We start from the raw sequence: 14331 nt of genomic DNA, 5'->3' as shown, positions 1-14331 counted from the left end.
TATAATACAATCTCCCTCAAACACTGTCTGATTGTTTATAAAATTTAAATTTTATTTTCATTTATATACATAATATTTTTCTATATAATTTATATATATATATATATATTTTTTTTTTTTTTAATAGAGGATGGCCTTCTCTCACCCCTTATAGCAATCCCCAGGCTCCATGAAGAGCCTTACTCTAAACAGGGAAGCGAGATGACCTAACCTAACCAGGACAGAAAAAGAAACCTTAATGTGTTGCACATGGAACCGATCATGGAAGGGGGAAAGTAACAAATTTAACAAGCAATAAATATATAAAAACAAACAGATTTAATACTATGTAATTACCTTAGTATAAGAAAAACATGGTAAGAATCCATGCTAAATAATAATAGTCAAAAATAAAAAATAAAACTTAAAGAAAAATCCTGCAAATATCTTTATGAAAAAAGTCAAGCCTGTTGTCAAATACATTAATATCATTATTTAATTTAGAGCCTTTATACATCTCACCAACAGCATCAAAATACTCTGACTTTACACAGCTTTAAACATCTTGTAACTTCTAAACCTCACATGTAGTACAACAAAACCAATGTTTTCTACATCAACCTTGATATACCTATGAATTTTCTTGTACATTAAGAGTCACTCCTGTATCATCCTTCTACCTTTTAATGGTGCTAAACTCAACAATGTACAGAATTCTTCATAACTTAAGGCCCTATTCCATCACACTACACATTCAAAGTGCCCATCATTGAAACTGATTGGTGTCAACTGGTGGGTCCTTATCAGCAATCGTAGCAAGCTGATAAACAGAACTAAAATATTTACCAAATGCTTTGCTATTTGAATAAGTTCATTCATTAAAAATTCATACCCAGAGAAATGTTGTTTCTGTAAAATAAAATATTTTTCATGTATTTAAACAAGCTAGTGAAAAAATCTTTTAAAGGTTCAGTAATGATTTGTTTTTTCTAATGACTGAGCTGATTTGTCAAACTAAATTATCACTTTGCATTTTAATTGAAACAATACAATATTTCAATATCTACTTCAAGCTGAGCTATTAAATATGTAAATCAAAATTCTTGAAAAGTATTCATAAAATACTCTTTTCTGTGTCATTTTTGATAATTTTAATTTATGTTAAGAAAGATAAAGGAATTAGGCCAAGTTACCTATAAAAGTACCAAAATTTCAAAGAATTGCAATTTCAAGTTCTATAAATTTGCAAAATAGATCAAATTCTATTTCCCATTATATTTATACTTCAATTTTTTATATCTAATATCACAGAGCCTGAAATATCAGGTACTTGTTACCTGTAATTTAGTCTAATTAGAGTTACAAAGAAAAAGAAGAAAACAATAATGTTTAATACTATATAAAGCTCAAAATATTTTCATCAACTATATGATAAACAATATTCTATGAAAACTGAACTCTTTTCAGTCAATTGTTTTCCCTTTCAATATATCTCCAAAGTGGTGAAGCTGGATTTTCAATTGCTTCTATATAAATATTGTGACAGAAGCTAGGCTCTGATTGATCATATTGTAAAAAAAAACTCATTTACCGATTATTATTTTATATGTCTTAAAATAAGATATTGAGCATGAGATGTCCAGAAAAAATTAAGTAGACTACTGACTTGTTATTAATTTTTCTGTTCTTTACCTGCTGTTGTATTTTTTTATAATAATTATGGTATTTTTTATTCTGTTATTTATAAACTTTTACTATAATTTTATCTTCAAAACCATTAAATATTGCTATTATTTTATTTTATCAATTTCTTTTTTGAGACAAGCAATTCTTTTTGCCCAGGACATTTTTGAAGTTGGCTAGAAATTACCAGGTATGCTATCTTTCTTTATTTTCTGTTTAGTCACCGGAACCACCATAAGGTATTACTTCAGTTCATCTACAAAGAATGAACCCAAACAGACTCACAAAAATAATTTTCACACACCTCTGTAACAAAAAATCAACAATAACTGATCTAAAGAAACAAGGGAAGATTTAAATGAACTCGGAATAACTGAATTTTAATAGTGTGTTTTGGTAGACTACATTTACAGATTTTCATCAAAATGTTATTACAGGATTTGTAGTTTGATGCAGTTTAGAATTAATTACATTACTTGCCCATATCAGACAATGAAACCTCTATTTTTTTACACTTGAATAAAGTAAAACAAGGACTTGTAAGCAACTAATTGATGAGCAATAAGCTCATTTTCATTTTTCAGCTTTTGGTTGTTGAACAATCCCTCCATTATTGATCTCTCAAATTTTAAAGTACTTCATGAGAGATTACTTCACAGTTTCAAAGTTTTATTATATTGAGTGATCACATACTGGAAATTATTGTTTCCAGTTTTTTTTGAATGTAGAGAAAGAACTGTAACTGACACTGTTACTAGTTAATAGGCTAATTAAATTTTTGTATAGATATTGGAAAGAGAAATGGCCACAATCTTACCAAGTGAATTTAACAAGATTGTGATCGTCTGAAGAATGATGTTTTTAAGAAATACGTATGAGGTTTTCAAGGAAACTTAAATGCTTTATTTGAAATTTGTTTGTATGTAAAGAAATTAATGGAAGTTCATTATGTTTTTAAAATTTTATGATTCATCTACTTGTATTACATTTTAATAGATGTACTGATGTCATAATAAGCCTTTTTGCCTCTTTTAAAAAAAAAAAAATAAATAAACACAGACATTATCATAATATCTTATAATACATTAATATAACAAAACATGCTTGCATTCAAGCATTGGGTTGACACACACACACACAAAAAAAAAATGTATTCAGTTTATATATACAAATATTCAAAATTAAATATTCTATTAAATACATGGGCTATGATGTTTTCTATGATGTATTTATTAAATATATTCTATACATATTCTCTATAATATATTCTATATTATCAATATATTTGTACAAATGTACAGATATGATGCTCAGGGATTTATTACTTTTGTTATGAGTTATCATATTGATGAGTATTTTGTAATATAAGAAAGAAATGTACCTGCTGTGTACAATGTATGAAATACTAATCTAATGGACTTATTCAAAATATGAGTCAAAAGAACAAGTATGGAATGTAAAGCATTTTCTCGTAATATACAGATTTTAAAATTGAATGACTTCAGAAAGTTTTTGTTGTAAGCTGTTATTAATATTCCTTGCCTGAACACACTATAAAATCTTAATAAAATGTTTATCAACACCAGCTATATTTTTTCTTCATTTCTTTACAAGATTAAATTAAAAATTATAATTACTACATAATTTGTACAGTCATGCATTGTCAGGTTTTATCACTTTATAGATAAAGAATAAATGCAAGTTCACATTCTTTAAGTTCATTACTTTAAAACTTCTATAATTTAAGTTCTGTATTTTATTTTCATGCATTTGTAGTTTTATTAGGAACAAAGGGCATGTAATACACATTTTCTTGCTAAATATAATCCAGACACTCGCTGGGTATTAAACCTATATTTTATCTTTCCAACTGTTAGTACTTCTCCCAACTGCTAACTAGATTGTAAAAATTATTTTAAATTGAGTTGGGAGCTATAGTTTCTAGTTCTGGCACTTAGACTCTGGGTCTGTTTGATGCATTTCTTATGTTTGTAATACAATAAAGTAACTACTTTCTTGTTTGGAGATGTAATCAACTTTCACTGTTTGGAGACAGTGTATGTAATTCATAACTTCCTAAAAAAATTGGTTTCTTATAGTGTTACATATTTTCACAGAAAATATTTCATAAAATTTGATGACTGACCTTGGTTTTGAAGGAAGCAAGATGTTCAATAACAATGTATATATAGATTAACATGTTTCCTTCATTCATTTTTTTTTTTGTTTGTGGACGAAAAACGCCTGGGCGTTATCATCGCCCAGAATTTTATTAATAAAAGGGTAAAACAATTCCAAAATAATAAAACTCATCAGGTGTAAAATTAATATTAATCATATAATAAACATTTATTAAAACAAGAATCAAGAAGGTAAAATAAAACTCAAAACTAATACCGCAGACGAAGTCTTTGAAATATAAAAGTTAAAATAATCGAATAAAGAAACTATATAAAATTTACCTAATTCCGATGGGTTGTGCAAAGGCTCCCTTCTCGGATAATAAAATTCAAGATATAGAACAAAAAAAATCATAATTGAAAGTAAAGGTTAAAAATTATCAACAACTCTTCTAGCATAAAAATATATATATGATAATATTAAATTTTTTGCAGTAACCTGGTACTTAGGAAAAACAGAAACATACGGTCCAAAATTTTGTTATTATTGTACAAGATACCACGGATGTTTCTGGGTAGATTAAATTTACGACGCAACGCCACATAACATATGCAGTCCACGAGAATGTGGTGCACAGTTATGCGGCAGTTGCATCGTGTGCAAAGGGGTGGGACTTCTCCTGACATTAGGTATTAGTGTGTGATCCTCGTATGTCCTATCCGTAACCGGCAGAGGACCACTTCCTCACGACGAGATTTTCTGCAAGAGGAACCCCATGGCAACACTGAATCTTTAATCCGTCGGAGTTTATTATCGACGGTAGTCGCCCAGTCACTTTGCCCCCTTGCTCTCAGTGATTGTTTTACACGATTAATAAAATCAAAGGTAGTAACTCGGGTAGTGAAAGGAGGTTGAATACACGCTTCTTTGGCAGCATAATCTGCTCTTTCGTTACCTAGAATCCCTACGTGGCTAGGGACCCAGCAAAAACTTACATCTATGTTGCGATTACCTAACTCAGTGATTGCATCGTAAATTTCAATGACGACAGGATGTTTGGAATAAAAGTTTTCTAACGCCTGGAGAGCACTATACGAGTCACTGCAAATAAGAATGTTTCTATATTTAGGGTTAACGATATTTAGAGCACTATTTATAGCGAGTAGTTCCGCGGTGAACACATTCGTAATACGGGGGCCAAACATATAAGTTCTTTCATTGACAACAAAAGCACAACCAGCGGTACCGTCTTGTTTCGACCCATCAGTGTATATCACCGCGTCTGGGTTCGTCTTAGTGAGAATATACTGAAACACTTGCCGGAAAACAGTAGATGGTGTTGATTGTTTATCGAATGTTGTAAGGTCAAATGTAAAATTTACAAGGTTTATTCTCCACGGAGGATATGAGCACGGACATGATGGAAAGAACGAGGGAGTGCCAACATTTATATGCTGCAGTAGACGTCGGGTACGGACACCTACAGGCGCAGTACAGCGTGGACGGTCCTCATACTTCTTTAAATTAGGATTCCTAAGAACTGGGTCAAAAGCCGGGTGATTTGGCTGTCCTTTAAGACGGGAAAAATAAGATAACAAAAGCTGGTCTCGTCTATCCTAAAGTGATGGCTCGCCACAGTCTACAAGTAAGCTTGCGATAGGGCTTGATTTAAACGCACCTGTGGCAAGCCGAAGAAAAACATGATGTACACCGTCCAGCACTTTAAGCACCGTTAAGCACGGTTTGTCGAGCTGAAGAGTAGGCGACACAACCATAATCTAAACGGGAACGAACAAGGAAATAGTAAAAACGTAACATACATGACCGATCGGCTCCCCAATTGGTGTTACCAATGATATGATGACCCGCATCATATCTAAAAGTTTGGAAGATTTTGTCCTGAATTCCTTTATATTTTTGACCCAAGTAAGACGGCTATCAAAAAGAAAACCTAGAAAGTTGACATAAAGAGAGACAGCAATAAGCCGTCTGTTCAGAAAAACCCGCGGAATAGAAGGGTTCCGTAGCCGGGAAAATACTACACATTTCGTTTTGTCGGATGAAAATGTGAAACCAGTAGTTCTGGACCAAACCTCAAAGCGAAATATAGTGTTCTGTAGCAGTCGCTCTGCAGTGGGTGTTGAGCGGCTCGCAATGTAAATAACAAAATCGTCAACGAATAGAGAACATGAAACAGGAGCCTGTACACATTTGTAATGCTGTTTACGGCTACAGAAAACAAGGTGGCACTTAATACACTACCTTGAGGTACTCCATTTTCCGAGACACTGTCTGAAAGTGAATCGTCTAACGCGAACACGAAACGTTCGGTGATTTAAGAATCCCCGGATAAAAGCAAGCATATTGCCTTTGATTCCCCATCTCTTGAGGGTGTTAAGAATACCACGTCGCCAGGCTGTGTCGTACGCCTTTTTTATATCGAAGAAGATAGCAACTAGGTGTTGGCGGTTCAGGAAGGCGTTTTGTATGGCTGTCTCCATTGACACCAAATGGTCAATGGAAGATCTTCCTCGTCGGAAACCACACTGTTCCGAAGATAGAAAGCCATGTTTCTCCAAGTACCATGTAAGTCTGCGGTTTACAATTCTCTCCATTATTTTACACAACACGCTTGTTAAAGAAATAGGGCGGTAGCTTGAGGGATCGGTTTTATCTTTACCAGGCTTTAGTACTGGTATAACAAATGCTTCTGACCAGCCGGGCGGAAAGACTTGTTCGGAGAATAAACCATTGTAATTATTCAAAAGATGTTGTAGTGCTGAGTTAGGAAGGTGTGAAAGCATACAAAGGCGAACGTTGTCTGGTCCAGGGGAAGTGTCACGTGAGTTCTTAAGTGCGTGCAACAATTCTTTAAATAAGAATGGACTGTTCAATTCACCAACCGAATTACCAATGTTTAACGCCAATATTTCTGCCTGTGCTTTGTACCTCTGAAAGTCGTTACTATATGATGGAGTGAGAGACATCGAGCGGAAAGATTTTGCTAAAGTATTTGCTACAGCCGAAGATGATGAAATGAGTTCTCCTTCATCAATGAGACCGAGAATAGATTGCCTTGGCGATCTGAAAATTGCATGGATTTTTTTCTACACAGTAGAGTGAGAGTAGTGCGTGAAATGGTGTTCACATATTTCGTCCATGAATTCCTCTTAGCGTTCAAGAAGATCCGACGGCATACCGTTCTAGCCCTGCGGTACAAATTTAGATACTCCTTTGTAAGTCTATTATTAAATTTGCGTAGTGCTCGCCGTCGATTCTTAATAGCATATTTGCAATCATCAATCCACCAAGGAACGGAAGGACATTTAGGATTACCCGATGTTTGTGGGATATATCTGCTGGCAGTTTCAAGTATCATGGACGTAAAAGAGGAACATTGCTCAAGGATGTTCGCACTGTCGTGTCATACTGTGATTGGAAAGCTTATGATATCCATCTCAATCTGCCCTTTCAACAATCCACCTCCGTGGCCTTCTCTTAATCTCATGGCCCACACCGAAACCAATAATAATTGGTTTGTGGTCACTGGCGTGAAAGTCATCACAAACAGACCAATCAATATGAGGGAGTAAATAGCATATGGAGAGATCGATGTTACACATAGTATCAGATGACAAAGACATGAATGTATGGGATTCATTATTCAGCAAACAAAGGTCTAAGTCTTGTCTCACACTGTGTACTATATTTCCTCGAGTGGAGCAGAAGGTCGAGCCCCAGGAAACATGGTGGGCATTGAAGTCTCCTACTATTAACGATGGAGATGGTATTTGTGTGAGGATATTTGAGATATCTAGAGCACTGAACTCAGTGTTCGGTGAGAGATATAAATTGCAGATATGTAACTTGAAAGCGATAGAGATCTTTACTGCAACAGCAGGAACGAGAGTGGTCAGTTGAATCCTTGTAGCCGATATCTCATCCTTCATGAAAATAGCCACTCCACCACTCTCTCTACCGTCTACTATACAGTCGTATCTCTCACAGAAGTATCCTCTGAGTGCTATTGGGTCACGCTGTAGATGAGTTTCCTGGAAACACATGATTATCGGACCATGTTCGTGTGCCAGTACCCCAATATCTTCAATGCGGGATCGAAGACCTCTAACATTCCACTGAATAATGTTCATAAGAAAAAAATAAAAACAAGTAAAAAAATAAGTAGAAAAAAATGAATAAAAAATTAAATATACTTAGGAAACCATATACAATTTAGTTGTATGTGATCCGGTTTTTCTTTTTCGTGTTCTTTAATTTAGACTCCTCCGACGCCTTTGGGTCGGGAGGTTCTTCAACCATATCCTCCAGTGTATGGGGTGATGGTGGAGGAGATATATTAGATTGGGATGTCGCTATTGACATCCCAGAGGGGGTGGTTATGTGGGTTCCCTTTGTGGGAAACTTGTTAGTTGGCTTACTGCCAGCTGTGGTAGTTTCTGCCCGTACCGGTAGTACTTTGGGAGCAGGAACTTTCGTATGGACCACATTGTTGGATTCATTTACTGCGACATAGGACTTTTTATTCATCTTTGTCAGCTCTGAAATAGTGGCTGTAAGCAAAGTAACTTGATCAGAAAGCATCTGAATGAGTTTCTTAAGTTCATTGCAGGATCCGCACTGTGGATTATGAACAGTTGAAGGAGTTTGCTTTGACGTAGCGGTGGCGAAAGACACATCTGGTTTTACGAGGTTCCGTGAGTTAACTATCTTTCTATATTCCCTGGGTGCAGCCGGGAAAGATAGTTTCTGCTCAGTACAGATCTTGAGAATTGCCTTTTCTTCCTTAAAGGTTGGACAATCTCGGGAGCGGAGTGTATGTGAACCACTGCAGTTTGCACATTTTTCACTTTCCTCACAGTTAGTGTCATTGTGACCTTCGGTAGCACATCGAGCACAGATCTCCATCCTCGAGCAAGATGTTGTAGTGTGACCGTACCTTTGGCATCTGAAAACCTCCGTAGGTTGGGTATGAATGGGCGTACCCAAACGGAGAGGTAACCCACTTTAATCTTCTCTGGTGGAACAGGAAGACTGAACGTCAGTATAAGAGACGGTGTCGGTTCTTCTGTTCCGTTCTGCCGTTTCATCATACGTTTCACTTCTCCAACACCTTGAGTACGAAGTTCATCAGCAATTTCCCGAAGGGAAATTCATTTCCAGAAGGTCACGACAAAAAATTACTCCTCGGCTGGTATTTAGTGTCTTGTGGCAGGTCGTACTTACGATTAAGCCGTCCATATTGATCATACGTAATAGGAAGCGACTCTGCTCATTGTTATATGTTTCCACCAGAATTGTCCCATCACGTAATTTTCTAATGTTCCTCGAAGAACCAATACATCCTGTGACGCATTTGTTAATCAGGAAAGGTGAGACCCTTTGAAGGGAGCCAGCCACCTTCCTGATTATGTCTAATAACAAAAAAGCGAACATTTTTGCACCTGACACCATCTTTGTCCGCTGTTGCAAAATTATCCTCGTCAGATGAAGCTGACTGAGGCCTTTTCACTAGTCTTAAATTGGTGGTTTTTCAGATGGACCACCAACCATCATAGAATTTGCTATAGGAACTGAAATTTTAGTCCCCAGAAAACCGGCGATATAATAAACCACTCCAGCAGAGCGCATGCGTACTGGAGCTAGAGCTAAATACAACTGGGTTACTCTGGTGCCCAGAAGACATCGTTCGAGACTCACTACGTAGAGCCATTCACCCATCGGCATGATAGTTCCCACTTTAGGTTACGGTTGCGTTTCGTAAGATGTCGCAACACCACCGAGTGTAAATGAAAGAGAAAATAGTGTTGGATGTTGTTGTGTATTCAATAAATGTATATGTTGTAATTCGTGTAGTGTTCTTAGTGTAGTATACGTGTATAGTGTAAAGTATTCTGCAGCTAGGTGTAGTGGGAAGAAAAGCTGCAGAGGCTAGGCCCGTGGGGACGCCAACCCCCAAAGTCTTAAAGAATAAGACTTCCCGTCGGGGAATAAAAAATACAAATAAAAATAAAAATAATAATTCTCTAGTTGTGAGATTTATTCAGGATTCTATTAATATTTAATTAAATAATGAACCGAACTGTATATAGTTAATTACTTATAAAATTACCAACTGATCTTTCCAGCTCACATAATTACTTTGTGAGCTGGAAAGATTACACTTAAAACAAGTTTGAATTTTTTATTACAGAGTACATAGTGTCTATTCAAGATGTATTTCAGAGTATTCTTCTTTGTTTTATTCTTGATTATTGGAATTTATTTTTGAAGAGCAGATTGCAAGGAAAAACACATTCTGATTTAGCATTTGATTATTTGAGGGCTCATGTTACAGAATGTTGTAAAAAAGCATTTCCAAATAATTTTAATCAATGTGTAGATGCAATTGCTAAGGTGAATGAAAGTGTACAACTTCCAGATGCTTTAGTGAATAATCCACCATCACAAAAAGAAACAGATGATTGTGCTGATGAGGTATACTTCTCAAATATTAACGACTACTTGACAAATATTAGTTGATAATCAGATGCAATTTTTCCTGGTTTTTTACCTCATCTTTTTACATTTCTGAACTAATTCTAGTTTCTATGTAATTTGGAGGGGAATCGAAACTGAATGAAGTTGCTCTAGAGATCAAAACATATTAGTTTCCTGAATTATATGTTTTTATTCTTGTTAAGATGCTTAACTTATTAAAACTGATAAATAGATTCAACACTATATTTATATTTAAATTGTTAAAACATATATTATTAATGTGATTAGGAATATCTATAAAAAAAGGAAATAAAGAATTAATCAAAGCCTTCTATTAAGAGAGTTGTATAATTTACTCAGAAAATCCTAGTGGTGTAATATTTGAGGTTTAGAATGTTTAGTTAGCTGAAAATAGTATACATCATATTCCTACATACAGAACTGATCTCAAATTAATTGAACAGTCCTGAATTTTTTGTAAAAGAGAAAGAGTGAGAAGAAAAATTATCCCAATTCTTACTAAAAAGATCTAACAATATTACAATGTACTAAATAATTAATAAGAGGAATTGTATTTAAAATTTTAACTTTTAAATCCATCTGATTAATACTTCTGTAGAAATCTTTGTTTGTCACAGTGTTTTTATTTATAAAATTTAACTAAAATAATAAGTAAATTAATTAAAATCTCATAGAGGTATGTTTATTGTCTGCGCCAGTAATATAAAATGTATTTCTTTTATGAATGAGATGATAAACCCTCTTCATCGTTTTAATATTATAAATTAAAAAAAACATTCTGAAGAGTTAGTGAAGCAAAGATTTCTTAAAAAATTACTAAACACGGATAAAAACAAATTGACTGAAAAAAGTAATTTTAATATCCATTCTAAAATGCTAAACGTAACATTGCATTATCATAAGTAATATAATCAATTTTTTTTAATTATAATTAATTTAATTATGTTTGTTTTGGACTTTAAGAATGTACAGTTTTCTAATAGATCCTTGCCCATGAAGATTTTATATATAAATTATCTTGTTTGTATGTATACCATAATACTACAAATAAGTTGAATTTGTTTAAAGTTCTGGATCAAGCTTGTTGCGACAATTCTCCTCATTTAATATGGAAATCAACCCTCCAGAATTTCCAATACCCTTTCATTTCCTAACAACTCTTACAGAATAATAAAATTATCAATTTGCTTATGATTATTTCTTTTTCCAGTATTACCAATACTTATGTGGTCATCTGGAGTTTGCAAAAATCCATGGTAAATAAAAATGTATAGCTTGCATTATAGCAACAGATGTAAAGAATTCGTCTTCCTTTGTCCTTAGGCCTCGAACATTTTGATAAGTTATCCAAAACATTAGCACTATACATCAACTGTCAAGAACACCCCATCCTTCTGGTCATTCTTAGATATCTCAGGATTAACCATCAAGTCTACTTCAGCACCATTATCTTTGAAAATCTGTTCTGATCTTAGTCTCCCATAAAAAGAAAGTACCAAAATACATTTCAGCCACACTTCAAGATTAGGTACACAGTCATACTCATCGTGTGGTACCTCAAGATGAAATGAACTACATCCTTCATGTTAAGTAGAAAGTTTAGTGTTGGTAATTTGAGTTGCATCATTCACCAATCACTCAACTTCTCCAGCTGTGACAGCAGAACTAAATCTTGGTAAAAATAACCCTCTCTTTCTGGGTTTGATAGCCAAATGTGAGATGCTCTTTTTGTTTCCTATAATTGCCTTTCTGTTCCTAGTAGAACCAACCAGCCTCCAATCACCCACATGAACATCTTTATGCGGATATGGTCACTACTATTGTATATAATTATAGCATTAGTTTGGCCTTACTCAAAATCCCACCAGGAGTACTATAATCATTGGTGTCAAGTATAATTTTTAGTCTTTCAGGCTCATACTTATCCCTATCTTATTCTTATTTCTACCCATGCTTGTTAGTTTAAACACTGACATAGGAGCATCACTGCAAGAGATATAGTCTTGTTTTTCAGCGATCTGAAAGAACTGCCCTGAAAATTCATTTGGGATCCAAGATTTCTGCAAATGACATCATTCTCCTTGCATCAATTTTAAAAGCAGAGTCAACATGCCACCTGCAAGATTACCAAACATTTGCTCCAACCTCAGTAATAGAAATTAACTGAGAAACTATGCTATTACTATTGTAATATCATAGTTCCTTATAACAGTATAGTTCCTATTGTTGTCTGGATGTGTATCCCTTTCATCTCTTTTATCAAAGTTAATTTTTTATCTCAGATGTTTTACGACTGGCCGCAGCAATAAACATCAGAGTGCTGATAAGCTCAGGTATTTTTGAGCAGGCCATACAAAGATAAGTGCTCATACCATCAACAACATACTTGTCATATTTCACCTTAGAGACCTTTACACAGGAATGTTGGAAAATACTTTTAAACGGTCTAACAGAAGGCAATTTTTGCCATCCGTGAAAATTTTTGTTACCAACGTTACATGTAAAATTTGTGGCAGACATTCTAACAAGGACAGAAAATACTTAAAGGCACTCTTGTGGCAACTACTATTGTTGTTCTCCAGGAATATACTTAGTTACCATGCCAAAGAGTAAAATGTTGTAATTATTAAATAATAAAAACAGCTGAATAAACTCATTAATAAGAATGTTAATACCAAACGTGAGGTGAAAGAGAGCGTAGCTCAAGCCCTCGAGAAAGCTAAGGACTTAAGAGATTGCTGTAAATTCACTGTACGAGTTGTCTCATTCTATGTTGGTGTCCAACAAAGAAATGCAGACATAAACAGAATTGCCAAGGGAGCGAGAGATTAGAAACATGGTTGATGTTCTTAATGAACGTGTTATGGATGAGGAGTTAGTGACACTGGCTATGAAGAAATGGCCAAAAGACATAATGCAGAGAATGAAACAGACTTTCAGAGGATTGTTCCAGAGGATTGGGATATCTGCTACTTTAGGGATTTAACTAAGCTTCTAAGGGGAGGCTCTATACCGTGAACTTGTGGAGCCAGCCCAGGGGAAACGGTTGTTATAACTGATAGGGTGTTGAGAGAATGAAGTTTATGGTGCATTATGATTTGTTGACTGGGGAAGAGAGCACGTTAACTCAAATCTTGAAGGGACTGAGGAAAATGTTTATAGAATATGATATTTTACCAGGGTTTTCTTTGTCTGGTGGTAGATTAGGTAATTGCATTCAGAAGATAATGATATATATTCAATGGGACTATCAACATAAGTTTACAGTGATGATGTCTTCAGATGAGATGATTTCCTTAAGTGGTGTAAGGGTCAGCAGGTAAACAGTCTACTCTGCTGATCACTGATAGTTAAGGTTCAAACCAAGACTTACGTGGATCTGTTACGGACCATAAAGGCGTCGATAAATAATGAAGAGGTCGATGAAATACTATTTTTACGGAAAGGAGTAAATGAGGATTTGCACATCCATAAACAGAGGGCCATCAAAGGCAGAGGAACTTAGGTCAATCTTGAGTTTCAAGACTGGGCTACATGTAGATATCAAGTCTAGGGATAGTCGTAGAACGATTGTCCATTTAAAGTACATTTCAATGAAAACTTCAGAACCAGAGATAGTTGAAGCACTGGAGAAGATTTTAGGTACTGAGGAATTTAAAGTATCCTCGGTTCAGTCTGCATTCCCTACAGTTCCTGACCCCCCTCCGCACCGCTACCACCACTAACGCCCTTCTTAAAAGTGGTCAAGTAAGGTATCAAAATGTCACTTCTGTGCAGAGGATCATGAAGAAGGAAAATGGAGTTGATGTGCCAACATTCACTTATTCTTATCCTTACCTTTTTTTTCCAACTGTTCTTGAGAGAATAAGAATTGGGTATCTCTCTGTTCGTGTACTACCATACACATCTAACCCGAGACGCTGTTTTCAGTGTCCGGGGTTTGGTAACAACAAAACTGGTTGCACTAAGGAGCAAGTTGTGCATGTCGTAGCTTTACAGGACATGATGGTAGTGAATGCACAGAAAATG

The sequence above is a fragment of the Lycorma delicatula genome, chromosome 9, assembly GCF_047948215.1.
Source record: "Lycorma delicatula isolate Av1 chromosome 9, ASM4794821v1, whole genome shotgun sequence".
In the NCBI taxonomy this organism is placed as follows: domain Eukaryota; kingdom Metazoa; phylum Arthropoda; class Insecta; order Hemiptera; family Fulgoridae; genus Lycorma; species Lycorma delicatula.
Note: the sequence above shows the minus strand (reverse complement) of the source record.